The sequence below is a fragment of the Peromyscus eremicus genome, unplaced genomic scaffold, assembly GCF_949786415.1.
Source record: "Peromyscus eremicus unplaced genomic scaffold, PerEre_H2_v1 PerEre#2#chrX_unloc_1, whole genome shotgun sequence".
NCBI classification, from domain to species: Eukaryota; Metazoa; Chordata; class Mammalia; order Rodentia; family Cricetidae; genus Peromyscus; species Peromyscus eremicus.
In genome coordinates this window covers 4,604,422-4,626,599 of record NW_026734288.1, presented here as the reverse complement: position 1 = coordinate 4,626,599, position 22,178 = coordinate 4,604,422, and the positions used below count along the sequence as shown (strand labels likewise).

The 22,178-nt window shown below is 37.2% G+C and overlaps 1 pseudogene; it reads right to left on the bottom strand.

Moving 5' to 3' along the window:
* The window catches only part of LOC131900939 (zinc finger protein 431-like), a 36,702-nt pseudogene extending 14,761 nt beyond the window's left edge, over positions 1-21,941 (bottom strand).
* Between the last annotated feature and the right edge of the window lie 237 nt (positions 21,942-22,178).

Sequence of the window (22,178 nt, the reverse complement as noted above, 5' to 3'; positions counted from 1 at the left end):
TTGAAATTATTTGTGTAGGTGCTGGCATGTGAGTGTCTGTATGCCACACCAGAAATGTAGAAATACGAGAAAGAGTTGTAAAAGTGATATGGGTTCCTAGAGTATGAACTCAGGACACCAGGCTTAGCAACAACCACCTTTACTCACAGAAACTACTCTCTGACATTCATTTGTTGTTTGCAGAAAGTGTTATGATAAAATGTTTGGTCCTAAGAATAAACTAACTCATTCAACATTCAAGAAAAAGACAAAAAGAAATAGGAGTATATCATTTTTATTCACAAATAGTATTTATTAGTCAGTGTCTCCTATTTTCCATTATCTTTAAAAGAAAATGTTTTCAATCAGAAAAAAACAATATTTTACTGTTTTAATATTTCAGCTAATCTTATTTCAGCATCAATGAGACAGCTCTGTTAGAAATATCTGTCTTGTACAAGGCTGTGACCTCATCGTGATCACCATATGAAGATGGACAAAAGTAGACCCCACAAAGTTGTCTTCTATTCTTCACATTTCTGTCATGGCCTAAAAACCCATAGTCACATCTCACACACACACACACACACACACACACACACACACACACACACACACACACCAGATTTTTTTAAGTAATACTTGAAGATATTATGCCAAATGCATAACTGTTGAGGACATGAAGATGCATGGAACCTTAAATAATATATACATATACACAGTAATCAAGTTCTATTGTAAAATATTCAGTTGATTATTCATTGACTTAAATTATTAAATCTCTTCCAGACAAATGAAACTGTTTCTTTGGATACACACATAAGTATTTAATGTTTTTATATACTCTATTAAGTATTTTAACATTAACATTGTTAAAATACTTTGAGAAAATAACAATTGTTGGAAGTAAATCATCTACCTTTTGACTTGTACTTAGGAGACAGACACATAAAGACCATGAATTCATATATATTCATGACTAATAACTGACATTCAAGATGTTCTCACACATTCATTTGTTGATCTGAGAAACTGCTATGAACAAATGTTTGGTCCTCACAATAAACTAAATAAATTCACATGCAATAAAAGGAAAAAAAGAGATAGCAATGTATCATTTGCATTTGCAAATAGGAGTTACCATTCAATTTCTCCTACTTTGCATTATCTTTCAAGAAAAATATATTTACAATCTGAAAAGACGGTTTTTTTATTGATTTAATATTACTACTAATTTTATTTGAGCATCAAGGAGACAGCTGTGGTAGATATGTCTTTCTTGTGCAAGTCTGCAATGTTATGTTGATCAACATATGAAGTTGGACAAAAGTAGACCCCACAAAATAAATCTCACTGCTATTACATTATCTGACATCTCTGGATAATTCCCTTAGAAGACAACAGTATGGGATGAAGTGCCAAATGCATAACAGATGAGGACATGAAGATGCATGGGACTTTAAATAATGTATACATATTCATAGCACATTAATTTTATTGTGAAATATACAGTTGATTACTGACTCCCCTAAATTATTACAACTCTTTCAGATAGATGAAAATGTTTCTTTGGATACATACATGAAGTATTTAATGATTTATTCTCTCTTAATTATTTTAAAATTAACCTCATTAAAATGTATTTGTAAGTAAATAGGTTGCAACAACTCTGAGTTTGGTCCCAGATTTTGTCACCAAAATGAGGGTTTTGCAAATCTGAGGAAAGGTGTCCTGACTACCTGAGAGTAAGAAAACACTTTGAGCTGCTTAGCACAGCTCTGATAGCTGGAACTGCAAAAAGAAAGTTCAGTCCTAGAGGGCAAGGTATCCCAGACACCTCAAGCTGCTCAAAACAACAACTATGCCCTGAAGGTGTCTTGGAAACCTGGAGCTGTTTAGCCCAACCCTGGAGGGAAGATTTTCTGACTTCTCAGGAAAGTCAGGCCTGGAAGTACTTCAGCAGGGAAGGGTATCCTGACTCTACGGAAAAGTCAGGCTATACCTGGTGTGATGGGTGATGATCGCCCTGCAGGATATAGCAATTCTGCTCCTCTCCTGGAGACCCACTACAGTGGAGCTTTGCTCAGCACCCTCTTAAGGGGGCTTCCTAGCAAAGCCCTGCTTCTCTGGCCAAAGAAATTACAAAAAATGTAGCAATCTCCTCTGGCTCAGGACAAAAGTGTTACTTTTCAGCTCTTTTGCTCTGTCTACTCAGCAAGGATCTTCTGTTCAGCTAGTCCTTGCTCAATCCACTTGAAACATCTCAGCAAGGTACTTTTGTTCAGCTCCTTGTTGAATCCACTATGGTATATCTCAGTAAGGTTCTTCTATTCAGCTCCCCCTTGCTCAAAACAACTTGGGACGTCCCAATAAGGTTTTTTCGTGCACCAGTGAATGAAGGTCTTCACACCCAAAACACTTTTGAGATTTTTTTGGGGGGAAGGAGGAGTCCAGGAGAGTAGCTGCTTCTACCAGGGTAGAGAGTACAATTGACCAGGCAGGGAAGTTTATATAGGATGCTTTGAGGATGGAGTTAACCAATCAGTTTTTTTTTCTGCCAGTGTTTGGCCAGTTTTGTGGGCTAGGACAAAGATGGTCCTGATTACAGGGACAAATTGTTCTTCTTTCACTGGCCTTTCTTGGCTTTTTGACACTACCTTTAAGGGAAGGGCATATTTATTTCACTGACTCTGATTCTAGGGACCAAGAGTGTTATTTTGGCACCAGTTTCAGAGTCAGGGCATGTTTCCTTGGTTCATTTCTCTGGCTCAGGTCCAACACATAAGTTATGTTTCTTTCCCTGGTTCTGGGCCCTAGGGACAAGATTCTGCTATCCTGTTCTGTGATTGGTTAGTTTCACAAGTTAGTTGGCCAGGGGCAGAGATGGTACTGATTTGAGCCAAACTGTGTTTTTTTTTTAACTGGCCTTATCTGTGTCATCTTTCCCTAATTCTGGGCTCCAGGGTCATTGTGGGTTTCTTTACCCAGCCCCCTTTCCCTACACTTTTTACAAAACAACAATCATTGAAAGTACATCATCTACCCTTAGACTTGTTCTTAGGAGACTGACACACAAGGATAATGAATTCTAATGTATCCATGACTAATTACTGACATTCAAACCAAGCAGATAACAAATAACATTTCAAGGAAATTTATGAAAAAATATTAAAAATAAAACCATGAACAAAAATCCACCACCCTTTCACAAACACCCTTACTTAAAAAGTGTGATCACATACTACCTGAGAGTTAAATAAAAATGAACCACTTAGATGATAGCCATCCCATTCTACACAAGGCAGCAGATAAATATCTCTGAATAAGTGGAAGTGCCAAAGAAGGTGAACAAAAGCCACAGAATGAATATAAGGACCACAAAACAAACTTTACTAATTGAATTTGCCTTATATTCCACATTTCAGTATCTTACTCAAATGGTGCCAAATAGAAGTTGCAATGGGATCTTCATATCAGTCTTCAGTGAACTTGGTTAATAATTTACTTACATCAAATCTACAACAAAAGAAGACTTAAAACAGGATTTTTTCCTTGAAACTGAAAACAACTGTGTTAAAGTCTTAACCAAATTGTTTACATAGTTTTCTTTTATATGAGTACCTATCTGTTTTCTTATATCAAGAGAATATAAAAAGCTTTAAAATATTGACAGGGATAGAGACATGATCAAGCCTTTAACACAAGTTGATTTCCTGGACCAAATCAGATTTTTGGATGACTTCCAGTAATTCTTGCAAGAAGAAGCTCCAAGGGTCTAACCTTCTTGGCAACCAGAATGCACATTCATGCACAAAGAGGAAGACAGACAGACAGACACACACACACAAACACACACACAGCATAATTAAAATAAAGTCAAATCTTTAAACTAATTTTCAATCATGAATGTTTTTCTATTATAATTTTGGTAGCATGGGTTTTGAGGCATCTAAAGGATTACAAAGTTTTTCTCAATCATGAATTAGTCCATGTAACAGATAGCAAGCATGTAGGCTTGAAGTCAGAGTATTCTATCATTTTCAGTCTGTGAAAGATTTCAGAAAATTTAGAAAATGGTACCTGCTGGAAGAAATCTGTTTTGAGGGTTGGCCTGAGTATTTACATCTGCACACCATTTCCAATTTACACTTTCTGCTTTATGCTGCAGGACAAGAATGTGAACTCTAAAGCCAGGTGGTAGTGGCACATGCCCTTAATCCCAGGACTTGGGAGGCAGAGTCAGGCCTATCTTTGTGAGTCCAAGTCCGGCCTGGTCTACAGAGCAAGATATAGGAAAGGCACAAAGCTACACAGAGAAACCCTGTCTCGAAAAAATAAAACAACAAAAAAAAAGAATGTGGATTCTTAGCTGCCTGCTTTAGCTGCCATGTCTGACACTTGTTTCCATGCCACTTTTATGGGGTTCCTGTATTTCTCTGGAATCAAGGGCCAAGTTAAACCCTTTTCTCAGTTCACTTAGATATGATCCATTATCAAAGCAACAGAAAAGCAATAATATACATCTATGAAATTTTACACCAGAATTTATTATTTCATGTATTTGAAGAGAGGTGTCTTCTAGAAGTGTGTAGGTCAGTTAGCCTTCAAAAGCAGAAACTCAAAAAGATGGAAAGTGATGGGCAGGGTAGTGCACGCCTTTAATGCCAGTACTCAGGAGGCAGAGGCAAGTGGATCTCTATCAGTTTGAGGCCAGCCTGCTCTACAAAGTGAGTTCCAGGACAGCCAGGGATATGTAAAGACCTTGTTTTAGTTACCTTATCATTTAACTTTATAGGCCTATTTCCATATTAGTTGACATGTGTAAACAAAATAAAAAGAGACATTATAATGCTTGAACAGATTGTTGACACAATTTAGATTTTTTTCCAAAATAATTTTGTGTAATGGAATGTAAGTATGTGGCCTGAAGTCGTAACAATTCATATAGATTCAGATTGCCTTTGGTATGAATTTTTTTCAGATCCTCAAAGTCTAATGTTATATCAAAGCCTTTAAGAGACCAATTACACACTAAAAGTTTTACAGTTATAGGGTTGCCCTGTGTTGTGATTAGGCATTACCACATTGATTACATTCATAGGGTTTTTCTCCAGTATGTGTTCTTTAATGTACTTGAAGATGACTGGGCTGTGCTAAGGCTTTACCACACTGCTTACATTCATATGGTTTCTCTCAATTATGTGTTCTTTCATTAAATTTAAGAGCACTATGATGAACAAAGCCTTTACCACAGTGATCACAATTGTATGGTTCACTCCAGTATGTGTTATATTATAACTTTGAAGATGAGAGTGATGAGCAAAGGCTTGTAGAACACTGATTACATTCATAGGGTTTCTTTCCAATAAATGTAATTTCATGCCTTTGAAGATGAGAGTGTTGTGCAAAGGCTTTTTCCCACTGATTACATTCATAGGATTTCTCTCCAGTATGTGTTTTTGTATGCCTTTGAAGATCACTATTACATACAAGGGCTTTAACACATTGTTTACATTCATAGGGTTTTTCTCCCACGTGTACTTTCATACAATTAAAGAGCATTGTGACAAGCAAAGGCTTTAACACACTGACTACATTCAAAGGGTTACTCTCCAGTGTGTGTTCTTTTGTGTACTTGAAGATAACTAGGCTGTGCAAAGGTTTTACCACATTGTTTACATTCATAGTGTTTCTCTCCAGTATGTATTTCTTCATGTGTTTGAAGATGAGAGTGACAAGCAAAGGCTTTACCACACTAAGTACATTCATAGGGTTTCTCTCCAGTATGTGTTCTTTTATGTACTTGAAGATGACTGAATTGTACAAAAGCTTTACCACACTGATTACATTCATAGGGTTTCTCTCCAGTATGTGTTCTTTCATGCAGTTGAAGAGCACTGTGTTGAGCAAAGGCTTTACTACACTGATTACATTTATAGGGTTTCTCCCCTGTATGTGTTCTTTTGTGTACTTGAAGATGATATGGCCATGTAAAGGCTTTACCACATTGTTTACATTCTTAGGGTTTCTCTCCAGTATGTGTTCTTTTATGTACTTGAAGATCATTGTGACGAACAAAGGCTTTACCACACTGATTTCATTCATAGGGTTTCTCTCCAGTATGTGTTCTATCATGCAGTTGAAGAGCACTGTGTTGAGCACAGGCTTTACCACATTGATTACATTTATAGGGTTTCTCTCCAGTATGTGTTCTTTTATGTACTTGAAGATGAATGAATTGTACAAAAGCTTTACCACACTGATTACATTCATAGGGTTTCTCTCCAGTATGTGTTCTTTCATGCAGTTGAAGACCACTGTGTTGAGCAAAGGCTTTACTACACTGATTACATTTTTAGGGTTTCTCCCCTGTATGTGTTCTTTTGTGTAATTGAAGATGATATGTACGTGTAAAGGCTTTTCCCACATTGTTTACATTCATAGGGTTTCTCTCCAGTATGTGTTCTTTTATGTACTTGAAGATGACTGGATTGTACAAAAGCTTTACCACACTGACTACATTCATAGGGTTTCTCTCCAGTATGTGTTATTTTATGTACTTTAAGATGACTGAATTGTACAAAAGCTTTACCACATTGTTTACATTCATAAGGTTTCTCTCCAGTATGTGTTCTTTTATGTACTTGAAGATCATTGTGACGAACAAAGGCTTTATCACACTGATTACATTCATAGGGTTTCTCTCCAGTATGTGTTCTTTCATGCAGTTGAAGAGCACTGTGTTGAGCACAGGCTTTACCACATTGATTACATTCTTAGGGTTTCTCTCCAGTATGTGTTCTTTTATGTACTTGAAGATCATTGTGATGAACAAAAGCTTTACCACACTGATTTCATTCATAGGGTTTCTCTCAAGTATGTATTCTTTCATGCAGTTGAAGAGCACTGTGTTGAGCACAGGCTTTACCACATTGATTACATTTATAGGGTTTCTCTCCAGTATGTGTTCTTTTATGTACTTGAAGATGAGTGGAGTGTGCAAAGGCTTTACCACACTGATTACATTCATAGGGTTTCTCTTCAGTATGTGTTTTTGCATGCCTTTGAGGATGACTATGACATTCAAAGGCTCTACCACACTCAATATATTCATATGATCTCTCTGTAGTATGACTTCTTTCATGCCTGCAAGAATAATTGAAACATTTAAAAGGTTTACCACATTCATTACATTGTTGAGTATTTATATCTTCATGAATTAATTTTATAATTTCGTCTAAGTATAAAGAAAACTGAGACCTTAAAGTTTTAACATGTTGTTTACACTCATGTTGTTCTCCTGCATTAAGGATGACTTTGCATATTTGAATATGCCTTGATGGTAAGAGCCTTTATTACCTGGCTAATATTTGTGGCTTCATTGTTCTCTGAAGTTTTTTACATATTTGAAGAGAACTGAGAGAATTTGCACATTTATGTCCCTTGTTCCATTGATAAAGTTACCAATACTGTGAGTCATGCTACATGTTCAGAGTTAACCAGGACAAACAGAATCATGTAGACAGACATTCCTAGTACCCATAGGGCTTTTCTGTGGTGTATTTGTTGATCTATTCTTAATAAATCTGGAAAACAACAGATCTGAACTGAAAATGCAGACTAAAAATGTGTAATCTTAAATTTTACACCATTCTGGTCTCCAAAACAATTTCAACATCAATGATTCTCCCAAATTTGGTTTCTAAGTTGTGATGGCCTCTGCCATGCTTGGACCAGAGTTGCAGCAAGCTTTGAATAAAGTTGCTTCCTGGGAATGTCAATCACTTTGCATAATCCCTCCATTAAATGAGGGCATATAAGGATGGATTCTTACCCTTGGGACACTTTGCTAGGCTTCCGATGTAGAATAAGGGCCTTCTTTTTTAATGGTGATAATCTCCCTGAACATTCCAGACTCTGTTCAGCATTTGAATACCTTCTGCAAATTCATAGTGCTCTTTTTCTCTACAACCAATAGTCTTTTCATTTATTTATGTCCACTTCTTGATTTTTGTAATGTTGTACTGAATGAACCATAAGTAATAGCTATCCAAGAAAGTCAATATTCCATCTAAGAAATCAGCCCCATTATTTTCTTTAAAGATTTATTTTTTTATTATGTAAACAGTATTCTTTCTGCAAGTTTGCCATATGCCAGAAAGGGGCATCAGATCTCATTATAGATGGTTGTGAGTAACCATGTTGCTGCTGGGAATTGAACTCAGGACCTCTGGAAGAGCAGACAGTGCTCTTAACCTATGAGCCATCTCTCCATCCCCCATTATTTTTTTTAATTCTTCCTTACTCAATCAGTTTCTTGAGGACATGGGAAAAAGAAAAAGTAGGGTCCAAAATATCACATAAATGACCTCTATTTTAATTCCTGCTGAAGTCCTTTGACCTCTACCTTCATTGTTTGCAGTACTTTTAACAGTATTTTAGTCAAAGTATTACAAGAATTACCAATTGAGCCCATAATGCAGCTTTCTATGTCTTTTGCCATCTAAGTTTTGATATGTTCACATACACCCAAAATTATTCCCCCACCACCTTTGAACAACAGAATCACTTTGGGTTTACCACATTCTGTTATAACTTGCTTTTTTCTTGCTCTGAATCAATTCTCTACACAAAAGTACCTTTGGTAACAAATGTGCTTATTTGGCTCATTCTGGCAGATCACAATCCATCATTGTCAGTGTTTAGGATAGATATTCAATCTAGCAACTGAAGGCAAAAACCATGAGGAATCATTGTTTCCAGGCTTTCTCTCTAATGTAGTCATTGTCTTTTATGCGAAGCTCGCTGTCTTATCTAGTGCAGGTCAACTTTCTTAGGGATATTGCACACTCAGTGGAAGGGATATCACCCAGCCATCATCAATCAACAAAATCTGTCAAAAACTTAGCAACTAGCTACTCCGATGGGGCACATCCTCAACAGATGTTCCCAAACGTGACTGTGAGCTTAGAAATGTTGACATTTAAAAGTAACTAGGAAATAGAGACAATAATATATGAGACTTTACAAACCAAAACCCAATGATTCCACTACATCAATAACCTAAAGAGAAAAAAAAATGATGATAACAAGTAGTAATACAGATACACCAAGAAATGAAGAAATACAAGTTTCTAAGATCAAGAAGAAAAAAACTAAAATAGTTCCTCCACAGAAAGTCTCCAAATCAAAAACCTAATGAACTCCTAACATATCAATTTTCCATAAAATAAAAATAATTGAAGTTCCATCATTTGCCAGAGAAACAATATAACTATTTCATAACTAATAAAAACTCACACTATACAGATGGTACCACTGATAAAAGGGGAAAAATGACAGAAAAAGACAGACCTTCAAACATAACATTGTCCCTTGAAAAAGAATTATAAGTTTCTAATGAAAATCAAAATAAAATAAATCACTGACTTCCACTCACCCTGTGCACTCCAATTCTCTCCTTCTCAAATAATAGAAAATGGGTTGGGTGAGGAGACTGTTTCACCAAAATTGGAATCACTTACTTGAATCCTGATATTTCTACATTGTGGAAAACAGTTTTGGCTACTAATACTATTTCATTCTCCTTTGATAAAAAAAAAAAAGATGTCTGTCAGAAAATTTAGAAATACTTTCGTTTCCTATGATTGAAGATTAGGTGTAAACCTGTATCAGAGTGAGGAAATGAATTATTTTTTAAATAAATGAAAGACAATAGTTTTTTTAAAGATATTGTATGATTTTATTATAGACTTAAAGCAACTCAATTTCTCTAATTGCTTTGTAAGTAAGTCATAAGAGCTTTTGAAACCAAGACTAGACCAATTGTATGTGTATATTTGTATGTATGAGAAAGAATATTTTCCATGTGTGTTTAGGTGACAGAACAAAGAGCATGTCAGATCCCCTGGATCTGAAATAGCAGTTGATTATAAGCCTCCAAACTTGGGTGCTTATATCTGAACTCCCCCAAGAAGAATACTTGCTAACTGCCCTTTGCAGCCCAAATACTACTTTTTTTTCCCCAATAAACTAAATGTCTTTCACAGATTAGCCACAACAGAAGCCTAAATAAGTAAATAAATGATCCCTGGGAACCTAATGAATCAGTATTAAGATGTTGGTTATGGGACCAGGAAGACTATGCACAGACCTTCCCCACTGTCAGGGTTCCAATACTCAGGGTTGCCATGAGGGCTGAAACAGAACTCCAGCTGCAGCTTCTCCTCTCCCTTTTCATGTCTCCTGTGGATTCCAAAGACCATCCCCTCCTACCCTTCCCTACTGACCTCATGTCTGAGTCCCATCACCCAAATGGAGCAGACACCCTCTGGTCATTTACTCATATTCTGGAAGACCAGTTAGTATGTCTGCAGGTCTACCACATTGTCTCTTACACCACAGATGATTTAAAAAGTTGCTCCTATCAGTGGAGTAGACCATCAGAGGCAGCTTACTCTTTTTGCTCTCCATGCCTCCAGTCCCTCTGAAGATCATCTCCCCTGCATTCCTCTTTTCCCAGTCCCTATCACAACTAACATTCTCCCTTGAACACACCAGCCAAGAAGGCCAGGAAAAAGGCAACACTCATTCAACATACACTCCAAAACTCCAGAGATCAAACACAACCGCAGAATAAAACCCTCATCCAACAAAGATGATGTTATAAACCAGCACCTAGACCTATTATCACCTGAAACCCAGATGCCTAGCAGAGGAACATAATAAAAGACAGGGCACTATGTCACCACCAGAAACCAGGTGTCCTACCACAGCAGGCCCTAAATACTCAAAAATAATTGAAATGCAAGGGAAAAAAAACCTTGAAACAAAATATATAGAGATGATAGAGCCCCTTAAAAGTTGAATAAATACTTTACATAAATTCATGAAATTACAAACAAACAAACAATGAAAGGAAATCAATAAACTCCTCCAAGAAAGCTAGGGAAATGCAAACGATTGGAGTAAAACAATAAACCTCTTAAATAAAGCCAAGAAAAAACAAACAGATTGTTAAAGGAAACAAATACAACTGTTTAAGACCTGAAAATGGAAATTAAAAAAAAAAACAGAAACTGAGGGAATTCCAGAAATGAAATACTTAGGATTACAAAAAAGATTTACAAAGGCAAGGTTCACCAATAGAATAGAGAAATGTTAAATGTTAACCTCAGAACAAAACTACTTTTCTCTCTGAGCAGGCTGGATTAGCAGAAGGTCACAGCTGTTTCCGTGCAAGACCAGCAGGAGTTCATTTGAACAAACCCTGGCTTGTTTTCTGGCTCAGGGCCATGACATCACTGTAAATAATTGCATTCTTTCCTTTTTATAATTTTTTTAAAATTTTTATACAGTGCTTTGTCTGTATGTGTCTGTGTGTTGTGCCTTCTGAGGCCAGAAGAAAGCCTGGGACTAGAGTTACAACAAATGGTTAGCTACCATGTGGGTTCTGGGAATGGAACCTGGGTCCTCTATAAAAACACCCAGTGATCTTAATTGCTTAGCTGTCAATCTAGCTCTTTTTTATTTAAAATTTATTTTCATAATTTTTTGAGTAAAAGATATTACATCACTTTCCTCTTTTATCTCTTCATTCCATCCCTTCTCAAATCCTTTCCAAATTCTCCCTTTTTAAGTGTGGGTGATTAAGTATGCTGAAATACATTAATACAGTGTGCTGCATCCATATTTGTTGGTTTTATGTATATGGATAATGGGCCAACCATGTTGTATTGGCTAAAGAATTAGGGAGCCCATCTTTGTCTGAGGTTAATTCTCTCAGGAGAACTCTATTTTTAATCAGCATCTGGTATCTGACCCTGACTTGGCTACCTTGGACAGAAAACATAATCAAGAACAGAAAACTTAGGTTGGAAAATACCTTACCAGTTAAGAGCACTGAAGATTCTTTCAGAGCTTCCAGCTTCCATTCCCAGTACATACAGAGACTCACTAATTTCTCTAATTCCAGTGTCAGGAGTCCTGACACCATCTCCTCACTTCCCTGTCCACCATAAGAAAAAGAGACTTTAACCATAAAAATTATTTTTCAAGATGTGAGTGGTAGTGCATTCTTTTACTGCCAGCAAACTGGGTACAGAGGCAGGAAGATCATTGCCACAGTCTACACACACACACAAACACATACACACACACACACACACACACACACACACACACACACACACGAGGGGGGGAGAGAGAGAGAAAGAGAGAGAGAAAACTGAATTACATACAAGAAACAGAGCGTTCGAGAATTAGAACAACACAATAACTCTTAAAGTCATTTGAAGTGTCTGTAACTGGTGCCCATAGAATCATTTTCAAAAATAAATATGGTCAAGCATGAGAGCACATCCCATTATTTCCAGTCACTAGGAGAAACTGAACATTTGACTGTGGGCCACCCCTTTACCATATGACCTGAACTGCCCAGTGTCAGCTGGAGGTTATCCAACCCACCAAGTCATAAAGTGGGACAGACACAGCTGCTGGGGGATTGTCTTTCTGTATTCTGTGAATATGTGTTGCTTCCATTGGTTAATAAAGAAGCTGCTTTGGCCTATGACAAGGCAGAACAGAATGAAGTGGGTAATCCAAGAGAGATAGAATAAGAAAAAAGGTGGAGTCAGAGGAGATGCTGTGACCCATAAAAGCTGTGGTAGTGGTGCACACTTGTCATCTCAGCACTTCTTGAAACATGGAAGAAGGATCATAAGTTCAAGGATTCAAAGGAGTTCAAGGTCAGTCTGGGCTACCTGAGAGCCTGTTGAAAAAGAAAAAAAAAACCTCAACTAAATACACAATAGCACTAAAGTCTAAGAGAGACAAGATCAAACAGATTTCTTATAATGGGGGCAAAAACTGAGGGGATGTAGCAAAGGCTTAGCCAGTAAAACCATTGATGACTTTTATTGGCGACCTGGGGTTGATTTCTAGCATTGACATGGAAGCTCAGTCATCTTTTATTCCAGTTGCAGAGAATCTGACATCCACTTCTGGCTTTGACAGGTACCAGAAATACAAGTGGTTCCCAGTCATACATGTAGGCAAAGTACAAACATGGGAAACCTTAAATTACAACTACTATTTTCTAGAAAACCCCAAACTGGTCCTAAAAGCCACACTGGATAAACAGGTTTATATCTGTGACAAAGCAAGGCACATACAAGGAGCATAACCTGTTCTCAGTGGCCTAGAAGAAGATACTCTGGGAGTGTAGGAAAACTTTATTCCTTAATTTGTATTTGTCTGGATCATCCTGGGACATTGTTTCTGTTATAGAAAAGTAATAATAGCATCGCTTAAATATACATAATGTCTCCATACTACCATAGGACTAAAAATGTGTCCTGAATTTAAGTAATCTGAACTCAAAAATCCTAACTAACTTCCGACTGAAGAATAAAAAAAATCTAGCACAATGATTATCTACTTGTAAGCAAGAGCTACATTTGTTAGCTGATTTCACATTTGCTGCAATACACAATCATCTAATCAGACATTTATGAGGGGAGAAAATAACTGGAAGATAAATGATAGTTTATTGAACACACACCTGTAATCCCAGCTCTTAGAAGGTAGTAGGATTACCCCAAGAATGAGACTAGCATGATCTGTATTGATGAATTCCAGGAAAGTTGCCCAACAAAACTAGCTCAGATATATTGATTAATTCATTATTTATAATTTTAAAAACAAGCTAAATATAATTTAGCTACAATTTTTTTTAGGCTTTGTGACAAAATGAAAGACAATTCCTTACAGAGTCTCAATATTATCCACAAGAAAAACATGAATCTTTGTTCAAAGACAAGATATATGAAACAAAAAGCCTTAAAAACTGAGAAATGAAGTCATCTAATAGCAAAATTTTCTACTATAAGAAACGTAGAGGAAGTAAAATCTCATATGAAAGATTTACTAAGCAAAAAGCTTTATCTATTTACTGAGATCATACCAATAACGTTCAAACATCACACAAGTATTTCTAAGGAAGAAAGCAGCTCAGTGGTAGAGCAATGCCTAGCATGAGCCCTGCCTGGGTTTCACTCCAAGATGAAATTGTCTGGAGTAATAAATCCAAGATATGCAAAAGATCATAATTCTAAGAGCAAATAAGATTTTTAAAAGAAAAGCTGGGTAATAATGATGATTTAGAACTAATTTGTGAAGACATGGACCACAAAGGACAAACAGCAAACAGAAATCAAGCAGATGTGAATGTAAAACAAAATTATTCTTTAACTCTGAACCAAAATCTGTGCAGTATGAAAAAAGGAACAACATTGTCACAGTTTACATGTTTAAATCATAAGCTGGACAGTGACTTGTGTGGGGCTAAGAGCTACAAGAAAAGGCCATCCTCTCATGAGTATGGAATTAAAAGCCACCTCAGCCAACTAAAGACCAGGTCACAAAATAAGTAAGTCTGGCCAAAAATTTTTACCCCCCTTGATTTATTCTGCTTTTTCAAAGTAAAACCTACATTGACATTTATTGGACATATAAAGACTATCTCAGCCAGATGTGGCAGCATAGACTTTAATCCCAGGACTCTGGAGTTCAAGGCAAGCAGATATCTGAGCTTGAAGCCAGCCTGCTCTGCTCAGCAATGCCAGACCCATCAAGAAAACATAATGAGACTCTTTCAAAGAACCTAAATGAAGGCCAGACATGCTGGTATAACCTTTTATTCATAGCACTTGAGAGTCAGGGGCAGGAGGATCTGTGTTTAAGTCCAAGGCCAGCCTGGTCTATATGAAAGCTCCAAGACAGCTAGAGCTACAGAAACAGAATGTGTCAAAAATGAAACCAAATCCAAACAAAGTCTATTTTTATTAGATCAAAATATAAAATTCTTTATTACTTAAGCTTTAAGAGTCTTTAAAATTTCAGTGGCTCCGAAAGTAACAGCCATTTTTTTAGGATTGATTTATTTTTAACATTTAAAATATTTTTCCATCTTACATACCAACCACAGTTCCCTGTTCCTCCTCTCAACCTGCTCACCCCACCTTCACCCACCACATCCCATCCACTCCTCAGAGAGGGCAAGGTATCTAATGCAGATTTAACAATGTCTGGAATATTAAGCTGAATCAGGACCAAGCCCCCAACACCTCTGCATCAAGGCTAAGCAAGGTATCCCTCCATAGGCAAAATGCTCCAAAATGCCTGTTCATGCAATAGGGATAAATCCTGGTCCCACTTTCAGAGGTGCCACACACTACAGAATACTCACAACTGTCAGCCACATTCTGAGGATCTAAAATTTGGTCTTATTGAGGTTCTCCAGCTGTCAGTCCAGAGTCCTTGAGCTCCCACTTGCTCAGGTTAGCTGTATCTGTGGGTTTCCCCATCATGATCTTCTCATGTAATCCCTCCTCCCTCTCTTTGACTGGACTCCAGGAGCTCAGCCCATTGCTTAGCTATGAATCTCTGCATCTGTTTCCATCATTTACAGTCACAGCCTCATGTGGTACTGATAAAGAATCAAAATCATTCTTCTAAACCACTAATTTTTAATGCAAAAATATTTTATGCAACTTCTTCTCATAGTAGTCAAAGTATTCCAAGTACCACACTTGACAAATATTTATGTTATGGCTACCAGGAATGACTACTTTTGTAAGGTAAGTCCTTGTCAGAACATGCTGTTATGTCATACAAATAAAAAATAACAAACCAAAGAAAAACATCCAGTTCTGTGTAAATTTATTCAACACATGTCTGAAGAGTTCTTTAAATACAAATTGTTTTTAAAAGTTTCTTTGTGGGTGTATGTGTGTATATGTGCCTGTGCATATCTCTTCATGTGAAGTGTGTGTATTTGTGCATGTGTTTTTGTGTATGGGTTTGTGTGGTGTGTGGTTTATGTGATCTTTGCCTTTGTTTATATTTGTGTGTCTTTATGTTTGTGCTCATATTTGTGTGTGTGTGTGTGTTTGTGTTTGTATGTATAGTTTATGTTTGAGTGCAGTGTGTTTATTTTTGTGTGGTGTGCATGTTTATATGTATATTGTACATGTATTTATGTATGTGTGTGTATGTGTGTGAAAGAGAGAGGTGTGTTTGATGTGGGTATCTGTTTGATGTGTAGTGCACATGCATGCTAGACCTCATATACAGTAGCCCATGAACAACTTTGAGGACTTGGTTCTCTCTATCATGAGTTCCCCAGAATGAGCTTATTGCACTTGTACAGCAATGTGCTTTGACTTATGAGTCATCTCAAGATCTCACTAATACATGTAAATAAACTTTATAAAATAATTGCTGGCAACTAAAGTCAGTGCAAATATACTGTCTTGTGTGATTGCTTTTTGAACAAACAAGAACTAACTCAGTTTTACTACTGAACCATCTTAGGTGAATTTCAAGATTGGGAAGTTTTTAGTGATTAACCTTATTTTATCTAAAGCAATAGTGGCTACAATTACCCAAATTCCCTATATGCACTGGTCTATGAAGCTGTTAACACCATTTTGAAACTTCTCTAGTGCTAAACATTAGATAGATACCTTTGTCACAGGACAAAGTTGGCAACTCTAGATATACAAATTATGATACCATCCATTAGTATAGGTAAGTGATGGGGAAGTCCTTAAACTTTAAAATATATAGAATACATGTACTAGCAAGTAATCACCTAGTGTGAAGATTCCTCATTACGCTAACTTGAGAATTCCTACTTCTCTGAAACTCTCTAGGGCTGTAAATTGCAAATACCAACATTAAATAATTCTTATTTAAAATTCCATTTTCTAGGATCCATCTCCTAACTGGTATGAGTCAGAGTAACTCAGATGGTGTTGAGTAAGCTGGAGTAAGCTCTTCTTGCAAACCTGACAAGCAGGAAAACTTGGTTATCATTATCTTAAACTTGTTGAGTATTTGTTTTTAAATTCCCCATATCATTCCCTCATTGTTTGAATGGCACAATGGATGTGAACAAATGCCCTCAGTCTCTGTGGACTCTCTTATATAGCTCTATTGGCTGAACCACTTTCCTTTCTAACCCTACAAGAAACAGTAAACTCAGACCTTCTGATTTAACACTAAACTTTTATTATTAATAGAATCACATGATATATAACCCCAGCATTCAGAAGCTGGGAGGAAAGATGTCATGAGTCACTGTCCTCTCTTTGCTAGAAAACAAAAACACAACATAATTCTATTCAAGATGGCAAGGACAGACCTAACAATTTCAACTCCTTTGGAGTCAGAAAATCACATTTTAGGTACCTTTTTTTTAAAAAAAAATTTGAACTTTCTTCTTTGTTAGTGTGATTAAATTCTCTAACCAGAAGCAACTCAGATAATTAATAGGTTTGTTTGTGTTGATTTGTGTTGGTTTGTTTTGTTAATACCTCTAGGCCATATTCCCTCCTTGTGGGAGCTTAGGATAGAAAGCAAGCTAATAAATGAAGGGAAAATGTAAGGAAGTATTGCTTCCTGGTTTTCTCTCTTGTTCTGTCACTGCCTCTTCCTAAGCTAGCTTTCTTATCCAGCCCAGGCCCACTTTCTTAGAGATATTACCAACTCCGTGGAAGAGCCTTCCCACATCAATCAAAATCAACTCAATCTCACTCAGACTTAGCAACCAGATATTTTGGTCTAGGTACACTCTCAACTGATGTACCCCCATATGACTCTAGGAAATGTCATGCTTACAGCTGAAGCTAATTAGAGGGAAAAAGACAGTAATATAATGAGGAGGTTTAAAAGATCCAAAGCCAATGTATTAATTATATCAATCACTTAAGCATCAAAAACAGAAATATGAAGATAGCAACAACCAGAAACCATACATATGCCTGGAAATGGGAAGAGGCAAGCATCTAAGATCAAGAAGAGAAAACTAAAATTGTATCTCCACACAACATTCACACACCATCAAATAAACAATGAACTCATAACAAGAAATATTCAGAATACAAAATTGTTGAAGGTCCATAATTTTCCAGAGGAACAACAATATAATTAGATGATAATAAAACTAACAACATCAATGGCACCACATTAAAAAATGAGATGGAAAAAGAAACCTACAAATATATCATGGTCCCTTAAACAAGAACAAAAAGATACTAATCAAAATCATTCTACAAGAAATCACTGACTCACACACATCCTGTACGAAAATTCTCTTCTTTGCCAATAATAGAAAATGTGTTGTGTGAGGAGTGTGTGTCACCAAAATTGAAGAAATTCACTTCAAGGTTTTTGATGTTTTAATTATATAGAAAATCATTTGACTTCTAAAAGGATCTCATTCTTTTATGATAAAGAAAAGGAAGTCTGTTAGGAACACTTAGACACCATTTTCCCCTATGATTGATGATTGCCTATAAGTCTGAATCAAAGTGAAGACATAAAAACTTTTTAAAACAAAATAAAAAACAATATATTTTGAATGTATCAGTATACACCTAAAACAACTTGTTTTGCTCTAATTGCTTATAAGTTATAAGCATTTCGAAAACAAGGGTTTTTTTTTCAATTTTTGCATATGTTTGTGCATGAGAAAGAATGTTTTCAATACATATACAGGATCTGGAATAGTAGATAATTATGAGCTTCTCAACTTGAGTGTTGGTATCAGAACTCAGGTCATTCTCAAAAAGAATATGTGTTGAGCCACCTGCCAAAATCATAACATGTTTTATCCAGTAAACCCAAAGTTTTTCACATATAAACCACAACCTAAATAAATACAGAAGCAAATAAATGATCCTTGTGAACATGATACATCAAGATGAAGTTTTTGCTTATGGTAAATTTACAGCATAAAATGAACACAGTCCAATAACAATGCTCAACAATTTACAACAGGATAACTGATTACAAAGCTACTTTCACAGTAAAAACACTCAAAGTGATCCCTGGGATTATGAAAAAAATTGTACACAGGTTGAAATAATATGATTTCTATACTTACTACTAAGCTACAGTGATCAAGAATGAGTGTAATATTTGTGAAAAAATGAAGAGGATAGAAAGAAAAGCAAAAAACAAAGGCAGAAAAATATAGTCAACAATAAATCAGAGACCAAAGGTATTTTAACCAGAAAAAATGTGATCTTGAACAATGTTACTCAATTACCTATGATTCTATGTGTATAGAAATTAAATAAACACAGACTTCACAACTACCACAAAATTAACTCAAAGTGACCTTTGAACAATTGATTTTAACCCTCAAGCTACTGATAATTCTTACAAATGCAGAAGCCCCAGGCTCTAGACCTCTTTTTGCAAAAGGAGGTGATCTCTTGTTAAGGCTCTGTAGCCCCTTATGCCTCTTTGTGGTTTCAGGTAAGTCCAGCTCCACTGATGTCCAATCCTAAAGCAACATAAAAGAATAAATTATAATCTGCTTTATTATGTCACATGGACTATGGCACTAAATGTGAATTCTATCCAATCTATCTATCCAACACCATGCACACCTAAAAACCTTTGTAGCTCATAAACTCCTTTGTCCCCTAGAACTAAACTTTGCTGAATCACACCATTGCAGCTGGGTAGCAGAAACTGAAAAGTGTTCTGATAATGTACTGCTGAAACACAATCCACATCACCATCTTTCTACCAGTTTCTAAAATACTGAATACATTTATAAGAGAAACCTGAAAGTGGAATGCAATATTCAGAACTTTTAGGAACCAGACATTCAGTGTTCTAATGTGTCTTCCAACTGCACACCAAAAGCTTGCCTGTGGGTACTCACTGGACAGTGATATTACAAGAATCATATGTTCCCATGCCAGGACTGTAGTCTCCCCCTACACAAGAAATCCACAAACAGTGCAGTTCAAAGTACAAGGACCACTGCACAGGTTACCACATAGACAAACAGAACCATAGTCTGGCTCATCATCCATCCAAATACCAACAGAAATAACAGCTCAAGAGACCTGCTCTGAATACCCTATCCTCACCATGGCATAGCTGGTCATCTTCACTACAACTATTTACAGAAGAAGCAGAATGTAATCATGGAATGAATCTGCAAGCTACCTGCCACTCTTATAACTCATTGAAAAGGATTCCATAAGTTTTCATTTTCTAGGGCCACCCAGCTGTGCCTCAGCTCTCCTACCGGGTGATCAGAGATCAAAGGACACAGAAAGCACAGTCCTTCCAGCTCTGCCCTTCCAGCCCAGAACACATGGTCCTAGTCTAGAAAGTTTCTATTTTTTGTAGGCATTCGTCTACTCTCCTAGAGCATATCCTCTATCTCATCCAAAGCACAGGTTCCTTTGTGAGAACATTTAATTACATACTTAATATGCAGTGCTACCAACCCATTGCCTCATCATATCTGGAAATTGTGTAGCCCAAAAAGCTCACATTCACATAGTAACTGTTGTTACTGCATAACTCTTGTTAAAGAAAAACAGGTCATGAATTAGAAAACAATGAGTGGTCATGGGATGCCTTGGAGACAAAAAAGAGGATGTGGATATGATGTAGATAAAACTCAAAAATATATTTTTAAAAGCTGAAAGGGGCCGAGTGGTGGCGGCGCACGCCTTTAATCCCAGCACTCAGGAGGCAAAGACAGGTGGATTTCTGTGAGTTTGAGTCCAGTCTGGGCTACCAAGTGAGTTCCAGGAAAGGCTCAAAGCTACCCAGAGAAACCCTTTCTCAAAAAACCAAAAAAAAAAAAAAAAAGTTGAAACGGGTATGATGGCCATGTGCTCCAGAGTCTAGGGATTTGTATTAGAGCACATGAAAGACTTCTCAAACCTTTAGCTCTGGGTGTATATCTAAAACCTGAAAAATAACAGTCACATTAGGCATGGTCACATTTTACCTACATGTATTTTGATGGAACCACTGTAAATATAGCAATTTGGTTTTATGATAAGGTCAGTCCTTTATCCAGATACTTGATTGCCCTTTTCTGTGGACCCCAAGAAATGGCCAATCCGGACATTTATGGAACATCTAAAATTGATTACCTAATTCCACATAGCTATTCTCAAGTACTCTTGAAGTTGGAAATCTGTCAACCCCCAACCTGCCTCTGCCTTTCTGCACTGTGACTCCACCAGCTTCAAAGGTGATCAATGAATTCAATTCTTGCACAGATTCCTCTTCATTTATACCTCTCCACTAAAATCAAGAGAGATTATGGGTCGCTCATTAACTAGTTTGTTTTTTCTTCTTATTGACCAATCAAGGCCCAGAATTGAAGGAATTGAAGGATCTTACACATAAAAATTAAATGCAAAACACTAAACCTCTATATTTTTTTTGTTTTTGTTTTTCGAGACAGGGTTTCTCTGTATAGCTTTGCGCCTCTCCTGAAACTCACTTGGTAGCCCAGGCTGGCCTCAAACTCACAGAGATCCGCCTGGCTCTGCCTCCCGAGTGCTGGGATTAAAGGCATGCGCCACCACCGCCTGGCCTAAACCTCTATATTTTAATAGAAGGTATTCTCTAAGTTTGGCGTCCTACTTTCCATGGGTTCACCGAGAGCATGTTGAAGTTCAAAGATTTTTTTTTTTTTGGTTTTGGAAAAAGGGTTTCTCTGTGTAGTTTTGGTGCCTGTCCTGAATCTCACTCTGTAGACCATGTAGACCAAAATCGCACAGATCCACCTGGCCCTGCCTCCAAAATGCTGGGATTAAAGGATTGTGCCACGACCGCCCGGCTCATGCACCACAACCACACAGCTTCAAAGATGTTTTTAAGCACAGCTCCCTACTTCCAGGTCTGTGAGCAGATACTGCCCATAGAGCAGTGATTCAGAGGCCTGCTCCTGGGTAGTTGATCCCATCAAATACCATGTGGGATCTCAGAGGGCCCAGATTCTACAGGCAGGTTCCCAGCATGTCCTGGGAAGACCGACCACAGTGGATTCCACACCTCATCATCTGCTTCAACCTATCTGGAGAAAGAAGCAATTCACTCACCTTGTCAGGGTTTTCTAGGTCAGCCATGCTCTCTGTTCAACTCCCTGGAGCAGGGCTCACAGCACAGCACACAAAGCCAATAGCACCAGCTCCTCTTGAAAGCCAAGTCTGGAACCTTTGGCAGCAGGAAGGACCCTGCACCACTTTTGACTGGCAGGTCACCTGGAGGACCTGATTGGCTAGTGAGATCTGAGTGACAAGAGCACATCCCATAGGGTTACAATGTGCTTAAAAACAGAGCACAATGGTCCCTGTCCCTCCCTT